The following is a 13,823-nucleotide window of genomic DNA, read 5'->3' as shown; positions in this document are numbered from 1 at the left end:
AGAAAAGTTCACAGATTAAGATTTTGAAGATGCGTTGCACGCAATGTGTAAATTTAGTATATTTTACGACTATTGCCCTGGTTGATTTTTAATTGCTACCATTGGAAAAAAATGACTGCTAATTGAGTCATATGGAGGAGATCTTGGGAGCATGCCTTCAGGCATTCATTGGTGGCATACATAATATATTGTGTCTTCTGTCCAAAAACTTATAGGAGAAAACTGCAAGAAATCAGCAATTCTTTACAGCAATTCTGTTTCACTTAAGCAATAATTCAGACAAAAATCTGTAAAAATGGCGTTTCAACTTGCAATACACAATTTTTTAATCATGCCAATCATCATAAGAAAAACACCTATTGTAAACAAAGTTTAATACATATGTATGGCCCGGTATCACAAAGGAGGCAAGAACAACAGATTAGAGTGCATAGCTCTCATACTCCTGGTGTTGTGGAAATACTGGGATGGTGCCATTAGAAAAGAACAACAAACAGATTTGTTATTTACAGTACAGCTTGCCGCTCTGCGTTTCTACGTCTGATTCTAGCGGTGTGCGCTTTCTTTTCACAGATGTGAAATGCAACGCAAGACCAACAAATTTCATATGCCTGGAGATTACGAGAACACAAAGTTAGCTACATGCCGTGAAGAGGGCATAAGCTGGCAATGACTTGTCACCAAGGCCACACCAATTTAATTTCTTGGTTAACGGATTTTTCTAGAAAAATAATGGAGCGGGCGGGCGAAAAAAAAATAAAAATAAAAACAGGCCTAGACATCATATTATGGCCCAAAATGGTATGATAGGAGCCATGAAGTCAACACACCAGGCTGGTTTGAATTCAAACAATGAATTTTGAACTTTTAATGATACCATTGCATTGAAAGATGGAATAACTGTAACAACTAGGATGAAAAGGTCTGTTTTCAACTGTTCAGGACAAAATATGAGCATTTTGCATTTGATTATGGATTTTTATTTTTATTTGAAAATCTAAAAAAAATGAAGCGGCGAATCCGTTAACCAAGAAATTAAATTGGTGTGGCCCAAGCTAGACATATCAGCAACATCATATGTTGTTGTGCAAATAAAGTTGCATTACATAACATCCTTGACAGGGCTCTAGCAAGCACCTATTTTTCCGTAAATTGCAGGAACTTTGTGGCGTGTGAAGGAAAAATTTTGAAACCAATCCGTCAACCTTGATGGACCAAATTGATGAAAAAACTTGGATAGAAATATAAAAACATCACAAGTATCACCAACAATCACTCTCAACCCAAGATTTGCCTCTCAAAATATGGGAAATTGTGTACTAAAGTAAAGGCTTGAAGATACAAAATTTGTCCCCAGATTTCCTTAGGTTACGAGCATTCTCCTCCCAGGTCCGATCATGAACCTGGGCTGACAAAAAAATATTTTAAGCTATCCAGAGCCCCGGTCCTTGAAAATACCAAAGGTGGCACTGCTCTGGCCAACAGATACTAGTACTGCCTTGCCACCATATGATCTGCTTGGATATTAGCTAGATACAAGAAATGTGATGTAACAAAGGAGGTTTTAAAACTCCTTGATCCAACTAGACAGAGATAAATTGAACAAGACATCCACTACACAGTAATACATGTGTACCTAGTAATCAATTTGGAGGCAAAAGCATTGCTAAGAAAGCATGTAATTGAATACCCAGGGTGATAGCAGTAGTTGATAGAGGAGTAAAATGTTGATAGAAGAGATGATTGGATCTAAGACAGCAGGTAGCCATTAAAGGGGGCCCCCAAGCCCTTTTCCGTAGAGCGTAATCGGCCGTTTTAATTCTACGTAGAGCGTAGACGGACCCTCTAATTCAACGTAGAGCGTAATTGGCGAATTTGACGTAGAGCGTAATTCGCTGTTTTAATTCTACGTAATGCGTTGTAGCTATCGGGAATTAACCGTAAAGCGTAATTGATTAATTGTGCGTAGAGCGTAATCCAAGCCGCAAACGGGAACTCGAGGCCTCGCAAGTGCCGGGTTGTCGCGGCGCTCGAGGTCTTCTTGCTTACCCCTCTATCAATCGACAATCCACTAGACTTGTCCCAGAGCCATACACAAGAACAAGGCAACACATGGGAATGATCCCACAATGCGCTGGGTACGAGATTGACCTTACCATCGGTGACGTACAGGAGGACCATTGGCCAAACGCCACAGATGGCCACAGATGAAGAGGGTAGAAGGCCTTAGAACCACATGACTTGTAAGGCCCAATAGGGGCCCTCAAGACGTTTCTTAGCGGGAACATCATTGCTGATCAATGGCCAGGGTAATGGAGGACACTCCCGAAAAGAGCAATGTCATCCCCGTCATTGTGCGGGTGATGGGTAACGCGGGACTGTCAGCAATCGGCAGCTGAGTCGTTTTGACAAATTACACTGTATTGTTTGCGGCCTTTTCTACCTTCGGACGACAACCCCACAAGGCTCAAAGGTCCACTTTTTGGTCCACTTTTTATCTAAAGGTCCAAGACTTTTCTTTAAAAGATGAACTGATTCGTCTCACCAGCAAGGCTGGAATCCGTTGTAGGAAAACTGCTCACTTTGTCATTGAAAAAGTTATCTCTGATTTTTTCTTTGAAACCCTCTAAAAACGCAGGAAATGCCATTTCAGAAGGTTCATTTTTCAAAGTTGGCCCCCCTTCAAAATTCTGGCTACGGCCATGTTACCTCCATTCACGGATCTCCCTCCGATCTTCGGGCGATCGACTCGCGGTCAAGTTGGTACCTGCGGTAATACTGAATACCCCGTTTTGTATTCTATACTTTCAATGTATAAGGAAGTGACCGCCGGTTACTACTTTTAATTCAAGTTATGTCACCTCTACATGTAATAAATCAAAAGGTTTTCATGCAAACATGTAGTTGCTAGGTGATTGTCAGATTGAGTTCTGCATAGTGCGTCCGGAATCTTTCGAATTTAGCGTAGAGCGTAGAGAGGCGTCCGGAATTCAGCGTAATACGTAGCCGGCTCTCAAAATTTAGCGTAGAGCGTTGTCGGGACCCCCCCTTGGAGGCCCCCATTAAAGAGATGATCCCAGAGGAGGAAGTCACACTGTGGCTGCTTTGAAGGAACAAACAGGCATGAAATTGAGATCAAAAAGGTGATCTGAATCTAGGAAGCAATTGATAAACCATGATATCATTACTAAACAGCTCAGCAAACAAACAGAAATGGAGGGGGATGGTTTATAAGCTCTACTTCACTGATACTGTGTATTGCAGTATTTAGTTCAAGCAACCTCCCTCTACCACTCTGGCCTCTATGACACAATGACATCTTGACTTGGTTTCAAGTTCAATGGCCTTTTCCATTTCCGATGCAGGCTTGATCATGAACAATGTGTACAGCACATGCGACTACAGATATTAGGCGGAAACCTCTTACCATCTTCTACAGTATTTTTTTCAGTGATACTGCTTCTTCACACTAGTACAAGTGAGACAATATAGTGACAAGGAAGTTGGGGAGGCTTCAAATACTCCTTTAGCAGACCAACTCCCCTGCTGTCATTTTATCTGTCTATTTGGCCAATTTCTACTCTTTTCAGCTGCTTCCGAAGCCTGGTACAGGCTAGGGAACGAGTAATTTTGTGCTCAAGATACTTAAACTTTTCTTCAATGTGTACAAACGTTGCTTTGTCACCAACTTGGTGACGGATTTCTTGCAGAAATTCCTCCATCTGGAGCATCACAGCAAGCTCCTCACAAATACAGTGAAGTGCGTAATTTGATGAGTACTACATGGAGATTATAGGGGATGATCCCCTGTTGCTACATTGATAGGGATCAGATAGTTTCTACCAGATTAAACAGTTGGAAGCCATTCAGGGACCATCAAAGAAACATCCATTTTTTGGAGAAGCTGTAATGTCAGCTGCTGTTGGGATTTGAGGCACAGGAACCATATGGGAGTCAGGCCATCTGACACAAGTGCTAAGTTTTACAGTCTGGTGCCACTGCAATGTCATCACAACATGCGGCATCCCAAAATTGCAGAGAAGTTGAGTCAGAATGTGACACGTTTGTGCTCCTTTTAACAAAGAGAAGTGGGCTATGGGAAAAATACAAAATTGTATGGTTCGTCTTTGTTTGCTTGAGGATTAGAAAGGTGTATACCATAGCCTCTCGAGGAGGCAGTGTTTTATCAAACAAGGCTTTCCTTACATCAGTTCATCTTTTTTGGGCTTTATGGTGAAATTTTGAAAGAAAAGAAGAAGTTGCCTTTTTGGAACCAGTGAAGTTTTTGACACTAAAGAGCCAAAATATCTCAGTCATCTCATGAATTCAGTTTTTTTCCTATTATTCATATGATCTCAAAACTCTGACAAACGTTGTATTATAGACCAACAATGCCATGAAATGACATTTATTTCTGACAAGCTGTTTCTTCTCTGTTTCTCTCCAAGCTGAGGACATGTGTGTATGTGACACTGGGGTCCTGCTGATACCTCCTGCCTACAGAGGAAGTCCAGCATGTGGCCATTAGCCCATCATGGTCAAGATAACAGATAACATCTCTTCATTCCTCTCATCATATCATATGTGTGACCACATATACATCATATGCAGTCTCAAGAACAAGACTATGATATTACACTACTGGGGAAAAAATCTTGACAAAAATATCAGCAATGTGACAAATTTGATATTCTCTACCTGTAAACTGTAAATTACATTCCGTTGTATATGGACCATTTCTAGCAAGTTTTCCTTTGCAAGTTAACATAATCCCAAGAGGATTTTCTCATAGTAAACTTTCAAAAAGTGGTCCAAATATCTCTGTAGTACTAGTATTAATTTTGCTACACAATATTTGCTTAACTTTTAAATTTTTCCTTATAAAAACCTTACTTATCCTGCTATTAAACCTAGCAAACAGACTAAAATTATACAAACATACATGCCTCGATGTTTTACATTGTCTGGTATCCAAACCTACATGTAGCTTAACTGCTGATTTTCTTTCGTTCTCTCTGCAAATAGAGGAACAATTTACGGAGAGGACGAAAGAGACTCAGCAGCTAAAATAGGTTTGGATACCAGGCTACCAATGTCTGGTACCCAGGTTATACACTCTTGGCAAAAAGGAATGGCACTAATTTCTAAACAAAGATTCCAAGATTCTATAACTCAACAGTTAAGTGATTGGCCTTTCACAGATATGCTAGAGACGAGCTTATTGTTTGCCACAGTCCGATAAAACTCAAATAAATCCTACGGTTTGATGAAGCTATTAGAGAATTTTGTCAGGCAGAGAACTTGACAGTGAAGTGCCATGTTTTTGTGTTCAAAACCAAATGAACCAAATCTATGCACTTTTCCAGAATACAAGTTACACTTATAAAGTTATATCTTTGAAAGTACAGGTAGAAAGTACTTGTAATGAGAGAAACTTCATGGATATTGCAAGATGAGATCAAATCGAGAGGAAAGTAGAGAATGAGCAAAGGCTACCTTACCTGCAATCTACCTTCTCCTTTCTTGGAATGAAAACAAGTGCTCTTACACCAGGCCTTGTATGTTGTTGGGACATACCAAATTTCAGGGTGGCAACTTGTTACAATGGTGTGGAGCTATACAGATATACTAAGTACTGAATTAAACTGGATGTTTGGAAAGCTGCGAAAAGACTGGAAAATTAACAGGAAATAAGTACGATGTGAATTTGAACAAGCAGAAGTTTTTGAAGGAGTAGAGAAAAATGTGACATACAGGTGTATTTACCTGTGTGAAATGTGGTAGAACCCCCCGCCAGTTGTCGACGACAAGGGTCCTCTTCCGTTATCACAGCTGGGTGCTGAGGGTCACAATGGACAGTCCTGCCGTGTAATCTTTCACGTGGAACCTTCGGTGAATGCCCTCTCCGGCGCGGGAAATCCGATCACCTTTTGTCTTTGCGGGCCCTTCTGACAGAGGAATGCTGAGACAAGTGGGCTCGGCTCCTGAAAAGAAAAATATTGACTTATGGTCGAGTGGTGGAGGGAAACCGCTACATGAGTGCACCAGCCAGCCCGTGCCGCCCGACATTTCCGAAAACCCTTCCCCCAATCAAAGAATATACCAGATTATCCGCAGCTTGAAAGGGGATAAGGGCGTTTCATGTTAATCCCCAACAAATACGCTAAAACAAAAGTAAAGGGTTTCATTGCATGGACTGATTAATCCAATATTCTAAACAAGGCAAGGCCAACAACTGGGGTAGAAAAATGTCAGATTTGTTTTTATGAACTTCCATAGAAACCGCGAAATCCTGTCAAATCAAGGCGACGCCCTCTACTTCATAGAGGCATGGAGGATGCTTCTTCCAGGATGTACGAGAGATAAAAATCTTCTTGATTCTAACTCGGAGACATCGGGCGTCGCCAGTGTCTGTACTCTAACAGGTGGATTGCCTCTTCCAGGCGACACGACTGGTCATTAGTTGAGCCATGTTTTGATACTTGCCATAGAAACCAGCCCAAACTTGTCACAATATAGCAACAGTAGTTGCTTTAGGCTTTAAAAGTTTAACACTTGATTCACACAGAAATTTCCAAGAGTTCTTACCCATTTAAGTATTGCTTGAATATAACATTCTGATTCTTTTTTCCAAAGTAAATAATGGTTGAAAACAATGAAATCCACTATGAACATTTTAGATACAACCAAATAACTACAATACTTAAACCTACAATGCATCATGACTTTGTATAACGTGACGTTACATAAAAAAGAAAATGCATGTATGGTTTGGATACAGTGATTTTATTAGTGACTTTTCTCAGTTTATCTCGTTCGAAGCATGTCAGTTGAAACAACAACCATATCCCAACCTTGCTTTAGCATAATCTGATTTCCTTGGAAAGAATGACAGTGCCTTATGCCATGTGAGTTACTGTCAAACCCCGGAAAACTGTTCTTTCTACAGCATTATCAACAAAGGATTAGGGTTGGTAATGCCCGATGAGATTCAGAGCCACAGAAACAACATGTAACTGTGTACTGTTGATATAAGATATAGCTGTTGAGTGAATATTTTGTTCGTAGGAGTAGGATGCAGTGTTCTATTTCTGTAAAAAGAAATACTGGATTTTCAGGAACAAATGCAAAAACGATACGTTTAGAAAAGCAAATCTGAGAAAGCTTCGGTCTTCTCAAAACACCCAGGCTTTATTTCAGATGAAAAGAAAGACATCAGATACTTCCAGAATAGAAAATGGTAGGAATCAGATACTAGATAAATGACTGACAAATTGAACAGGAAAGCATTGAAGAAAGATGAACCCCTATCTTTTTTTACTGTTTATACAAAAGAAAGTCATGAAAATCTGACTGGTGTTAGTTTAGTGAAATCCATGTCAACTGAACTTCTTGTTCCCTCAACTTTTTCGAGAGAAAAGTTTAACTGTATTGAAAACTATCTGGTGACAATATTTTCTGATCTCCAAGCAGATTCTAGGTAGCCTGGGTACCATCCGGATTTTCGCTCCGCAACACTCGAAAAAAATGATTTTTCAAGCTTTGCGGACCGAAAATCCGGATGGTACCCAGGCTAGATTCTAGGGTGGCACGGCTGTATTAAAACCAAGGAAGTTAAAAATCATGATTAAAATTGAAGCTACTTTCTGTAACCATTGGCCAAAGGAGTGACCATATCCAGAGGTCATTCCTTTAGACAATGGTTACAGCTGTAGGATCTGCTTGGAGATTATTATTTTCCACAGTGACAGCAGTTTTTGCATGTGGCTATGTCTTCTATAACTTTTCTGTGTAATTCAAGCTCAGATGAAACTCTGGGATGGGACTTCCTTCAACTGTTGGGGCCAAAATATGAACCTTTTTAATGAACATTTTTAATTGGTTCTGAACCAGAATCTTGTTTTTCTTCTACAAATCAGAAAAAACATCTGTGAACCAACAAATTAAATTGGTGTGGCCTAATGTTACCCAGAAGAGGTTGGTGTTACTACTGAATGATCAAGTCAAGGTCTATAAATAGTGCCTGTCCCTGGTGCTGACAAGGCCTTCTTCACTTCCACCACTGTCACCAACAACCAACTGTTCTCTCCAAATCGTCCATGCAAGGCCAAGTCACAGATACGCCAACGATACATGAGGAACCGCTGACAAATGCATCTGGCAAAGATTGTATCAGAGGCTTGTTTGACTCCTTGTTCTTCGGTTGGAGAAAAGATACGAGAGGGTCTGTATGGGGGTCTCGACAACGCTCTACACTAAATTTTGAAAGCTGGCTACATATTACGCTGAATTTAAGAAGCCTCCCCATAACGTTTCCCTATAAATTCTGGGTAGCTACAGCGCATTACGTAGAACTAAAACAGCAAATTACACTCTACGCAAAATGCGGCAATTACTGTCTACGTTGAATTAGAGCGGCCCGTCTACGTTCTGCATGGAATTAAAACGGTCGATTACACTCTACGGAAAAAGTCTGCTTCAGTGAGAACATGTCATCATCGGGGGAAAGCGTGGACCATTTGCGGTGGGGAACTTCAAAACAGGGTCCTTGAAGTTTTCAGTTTGGTCTGGGGTTGACCTGTCATGTTTGTTTACTCGTAAACACGCGTATGTTTGACTTTGTATTTGCCCATGAAAAACAATTACCTAAAGGTGAAGAATTTTCACAGACCATGACTTGAGATTTTGAACACAACCTTTTATGTTTCACCAATAAAATTGACCATTTATTTTTTGGCCTGCAATAATAACATTTTCCAAAGAGTAACCAGTGCTCACAGCTAGGCCACATAATGTATTTTCCAGTACTTGAGAATACAAGTATAAGAACACAGACTAATGTATTGTCCCAAGGTATCTGTCAGGGCTGATATGGCTAATCTACCCTGAGAACACAATAGCAGAGTATTATAGGAGGGCCTGCAAGGGGGGGTCCCGACAACGCTCTACGCTGAATTTGGAAACCTCTCGATTATGCTTTACGATAAATTCCAAGTGGCTACAACGTATTACGTAGAATTAAAACGGCGAATATGCTCTACGCAAAATGCGAAGAGGGTCCATCTACGCTCTACGTAGAATTAAAACGGCCGATTACGCTCTACGGAAAAGGGCTTGCAGGCCCCCTATTATAGGCCTCCAAATGATGTAACGTATACTCTAGACAAACAAATGCTTACATTTTGAAATAGCACTCATTAGCAGCAAGGACAACCTGTATAGTGACTTGGAATTAACCTTGTTGTAACACAGCAAACAGTTTACTTCATATATCAAAACTGAATTATGGAATCAATTGAGTTAAGAAGTTCTGTACATTATTGTGTGTGAGGATCAAAGTATGGATATTAAATCATTGTGGCAAATTGTGCAAGCTTTTAATCTTATGGTGATTCATAAAAAATCACAGAATTGTCAGTGGTTTGACCCCAACTGCAAACATACTTACAAGATAGACAAGCAAGACTATAACAGGAAAAACAACCAACAGTGCACAAAAGTACATCATCGGGATCTTTAGATGATGCAGCATGCAATTCCACATAGAATAGCAGACATCTAACTTAGCTTTATGTCAAGTTTTCCTATTACTAAAGTATAAGCCAAGAAGTATGTGAAAAGGGCAGGTAAATCAGGTATAAGGCTTCTCGTATGTCACTGCTCAGTGGTCTAAGAAAAGTCCTGTTGAAAACATCCTTTCATTGCAGCTGACCCGCAGCAACTCTGGCAAACAGGAGTCTGTACCATTAACCACTGCACTACTGCGGCATTATAGCCTCTACCGCAGGCTCATGGCAGGAGTCTGTACCATTAAAGGAGTACTAACCTCCAGAAGGAAGTGCTATTTTTCGATACATTATGCTCCAATGAATACATAACTAGCCGACTTTTTACATAATTTCGCTTGTACGAGTTGAGCGGAGCATGTTTGTAAAGTGATATTAATATCATTTTCCCCCATGCTGAACCACAATTGATACATCCGGGAACTCTGGCTTACGCAATGCTCATACACTTCAGGTCAACATAAACATTTTTCGGCGAAAATGGTAGGAGACAAGCACACTAACAAGCTGATGATTGAGAAATTACTTGCTTTACTTTGCTTGACCTGTGGCTTGGATATTATAATATCAGGATGTCGAATACAGTGGGAGCCAGTTTCATCCTGCGTGTTTTGATTTTCTCAACTTATTTGCATGTAAGTATCGCTTGAACAGATAATTAGATTACGCCACTTTTGGATAGGATAACTAGATTACGCCGTTTTTTTCATCGTCAATATTTGCGGCATAAATGAGGGGCGATAAGGACACCAAGAAGGGCAGTGGTTGGTAAGATACCAAAGAACACAAAACGGTATGAATTTTTCTTATCGCCCCCGAAATGAGGTCTGTAACGTAACTTTTTGTTTAAAACATAGACACTAATGGGGTAGCGCGGTGTATTCTGGGATAGTTATGAGGGTATTTGGAGAGTTTGTCCTGGATTCGATGCGTTTTAAGACTTGCGCGCAAAATGGACATTTAATTGTATACTGTAAAATAATATGCATTTTTCAATTCCAAAAATAAATGCCTGTCGAAATATAGCACCTCCTTCTGGAGGTTAGTACTCCTTTAACCACTGCACTACTGCAGCATTATAGCCTCTACTGCAGGCTCTGGCAAACAGCACTACTGCAGCATTATAGCCTTTACTGCAGGCTCTGAGCAGAGTCATAATTCTTACACCTTAGAGATCCTCCCACAACTTTGTTGCATCAAGGAGGTTTAACTTTCTTGGTTGCATAGATGGATTTGGCGGCAAACTTTCTAAACTCCAATGATTATGAAAATGAAGTCACAATTCACTTACACTGACAGATATTTTGTGTGTGAATTGTCTCCTGAGTTTTCTGGCATTATCGTACTTTAATCTAGCTCTAAAAATTATATTATGTCCAGAAAACCCATCTAAAAAGACTGGTTTAGTCTCCAACATTTGGAATCAGTTAATCCTTATTTACAGGTAGTCAAGTGCCATTGGACAAGCCTGTGTAGCAAGTGTATAAAGAGTAACCAGGTTTTTCTATGATTTTTACCGAGATTCAGAAGATCAAATTTGCTGCATATTATAATCAATAACTTAAGATTATTGTGTTGAGAAGTTTCTAAGCATAAAAAGTGCAGAAGAATACAATGTACATCAGGCTAGCCAGCCTTCCTGAATTTGGCATCAAGTGTAACCGCCCCCCCCCCATACAGACCCATTAACCTGCCTACTGTAGGGTGGTGACCTCTAGTTGACCTTCACTCTATCTCTACTCCATCAGTACCTAACACTGCTTAATTGCTGCTACATATACAAAAACAGGGCAGACATCTATTACACACACTTATGCAACAAAGGAGGTACTCTTGTCCACCAACTTTCCTTTCTCCCAGACATATTGTTCCCCGCCTTTACAATGAAGTGTTCCTAAACACCCTCTGAACAAATTACCTAAAGCAGGTGCAGCCCTTTTATTCGTCTGACCGGTACAAAATGAAGAGCGGAAGAAAGGCTCATTCGTACAAAAATGCAGCCACTTAAAGACGAGAATGTTATCTGAAGGTTCGAAGCAATTATGTCCTTCTAAATGACTCCGGAAAGAGGAGGTCCACGATATAAAGGTTGTTCATAACTTTTTAGTCTGACAATCGCCATGGCAAATGTCAGGCTAATGATGATGGATGCCATGTTTTTTTTTACTCAGCACTTGGTCACCTTTTGTTTCACCAACAGGCCACTTTTTCCCACTCACCATCAATCTTGAGTTCTTGACCCTGGGTTGCCCGTGTACACACACAGATCGCAGACGCTGGCGAAAAGTTTACCGTAGCGCGCTCGGAATGTGATACGATCAATACTGTGGTGACGCGGCGTCGAGATCGGAACTCGTTCCCTGATAACGTTTGGTATCGGTGGACGTATTTGTCAGGTCATATCTCTAGCTCCTTGCACAAACAGATGTGACCACAATAATAGAAGCGTGATGCAGGCAAACTTCTTTATGAAAAGGCAAGCACGCAGTAGCCTACTCTTCTTGTCATACGATGACAAGCCATCTGAAGCGCTGAGAATTTTGTGCCTCTTGCTACACATTAACCTGACGTTCTGCCATTGCAAACACACATGCTGCAAAATACGACCCCATAGCGGGGCAAACACTGTTACTACACAACCTTCAAGTACAGTCCAGTCAGCAACAGACTACTGAGATAATATCAACAAGGCAATATTTGCAAAACCTCCAGCCAAGCTTCAGTGCATGTAGGTCAGCTGAGTGAAGATATGCTTTATTGCATTAAATGATTTAAAACAGCCGTAAATGAACCGTTGGCAGTAGATAATTCTGTTTGTTAGGAAAGCAAAATGATCCTGTTTCTATAGTTTTTGTCTCCTTCGCGTCTCTTGCCAGGTGTTGAAAAGTCGTTATTTCTAGCCTCAATCTGCAGACATCCTGAAGGATACACTAAACCTAGCCTGGATGCCAGACCCATAGCATACTACTTTTACTAGGTCCAAAGCTATCCAGTGAATGGGTCTAGAATCCAGGCTAGTAACACCAAATTTAAAGCAAACCTTGTTTGAAACAGCCTGGTTCTAAAAGAAGTTGTGATTGGATAGATGAATACATGTGTACAAAGATTGGCCAATGGTTTCAAAGGTCTCTCTAAAATGGAGACTACAACATTTCACATGTGAACCGGAATGTTGGTTTCAAATTACTTAGCAACTGCATGCACCTTGCTCTTACTACCAGCCTTCTCGTAATCCCTCGTCTGCGTTAAATATCAGCTAACCCGACACTAAGAAGATTGTGACCAGGCTTACATGTATACGAAAAAGCTAAGAGGGCATGCTGCACATATCCCATGTTTTATAGGTTTCTCCAGATCCCATGCAGGCCTGTCATTAAAAGGGGTTCTCTTTGGAACCCAGTTCAACTTCAAAGGACTTTGTTTATGTGTCATTCCCAAAGTCCTTCTAACAAGTGGGTCAAAACTTATGGGGATTAAAGAGTCAAATTCAGTCACAGAGACTAACCTTACACAGTATAGCCAACATACTGACCACTGGAACAACTTTTGAAGGGTTTAATACTTTTTTGAGTTGGCATCAAGCTGAAGATTGGACTTCAGATTCAATACCGTCTTCTTTTGAGCCCCTCCCCCCCAGACAACAACAACATCAACTACATCCCAGTTATAAAATGGCAACCGTTCGTCCTTTCATCTAAGTGATAAAAGTTTATAAACCCTTATAATAACCTTACATGAAGTTGAAAACTGACAGCTAAAGGTTAGCCACAGTAGCTGTGGCTACTGGTAATGACCTCAGTTCAGAGAATGAATTCTTTAGAGCACAGTGCGTTTCCGGTAACATATGGTATTTATAAGACACTTAGCTTGTTGCTGCATAAATTCATGCCTGCAAATAATGTTCAGTCTAACAATACTGTCCAGTACGTTCAAGAGTGCTTGCCAGACTTTCTTACCTTTAATGACACGCTTGGGTTGTCAAGATCAAGGCCTGGAGAGGTGCTGCTATACAACCTGCCCTCAACAGGTAAGAGTACTTCTGCCCAGGTAAACGAGCTGTCCACCTGCAAACGGCCCACCTGACAAGCCCCTATCAATCCCCGTCATCCGCGCCCAACAATGGCGACCCCCACCGTAATCCTAACGACAAACAGCCAGTTGCCGTGAGACCCGTCTGCTGCGCAAATCTTGTCACCGACGCGTGTTTGTTCTACCTAAATGAGAAATTCATCCTCCCTTGTGCGAGTGCTGGTTTAG

At 40.8% G+C, this 13,823-nt stretch overlaps 1 protein-coding gene across 2 annotated transcripts in view; it reads right to left on the bottom strand.

Annotated features, from left to right (window-relative positions):
* The window catches only part of LOC109486557 (ly6/PLAUR domain-containing protein 6B-like), a 35,138-nt gene that overhangs the window by 15,345 nt on the left and 5,970 nt on the right, over positions 1 to 13,823 (bottom strand). The window contains exons 1-2 of one of the 2 annotated variants that reach the window (XM_019790403.1): positions 13,523 to 13,618; positions 5,767 to 5,984 (exon numbers count right to left, since the gene is read on the bottom strand). The gene's annotated coding sequence lies outside the window, so the exon portion shown is untranslated. Of the gene's footprint in view, positions 1 to 5,766; positions 5,985 to 13,522; positions 13,619 to 13,823 lie in introns of those variants that run through there. The other variant, XM_019790402.1, reaches the window with a different exon arrangement.

The sequence above is a fragment of the Branchiostoma belcheri genome, unplaced genomic scaffold, assembly GCF_001625305.1.
Source record: "Branchiostoma belcheri isolate BF01 breed outbred unplaced genomic scaffold, Haploidv18h27 scaffold81, whole genome shotgun sequence".
Lineage (NCBI taxonomy): Eukaryota > Metazoa > Chordata > Leptocardii > Amphioxiformes > Branchiostomatidae > Branchiostoma > Branchiostoma belcheri.
This window is presented reverse-complemented; position numbering and strand designations above follow the sequence as displayed.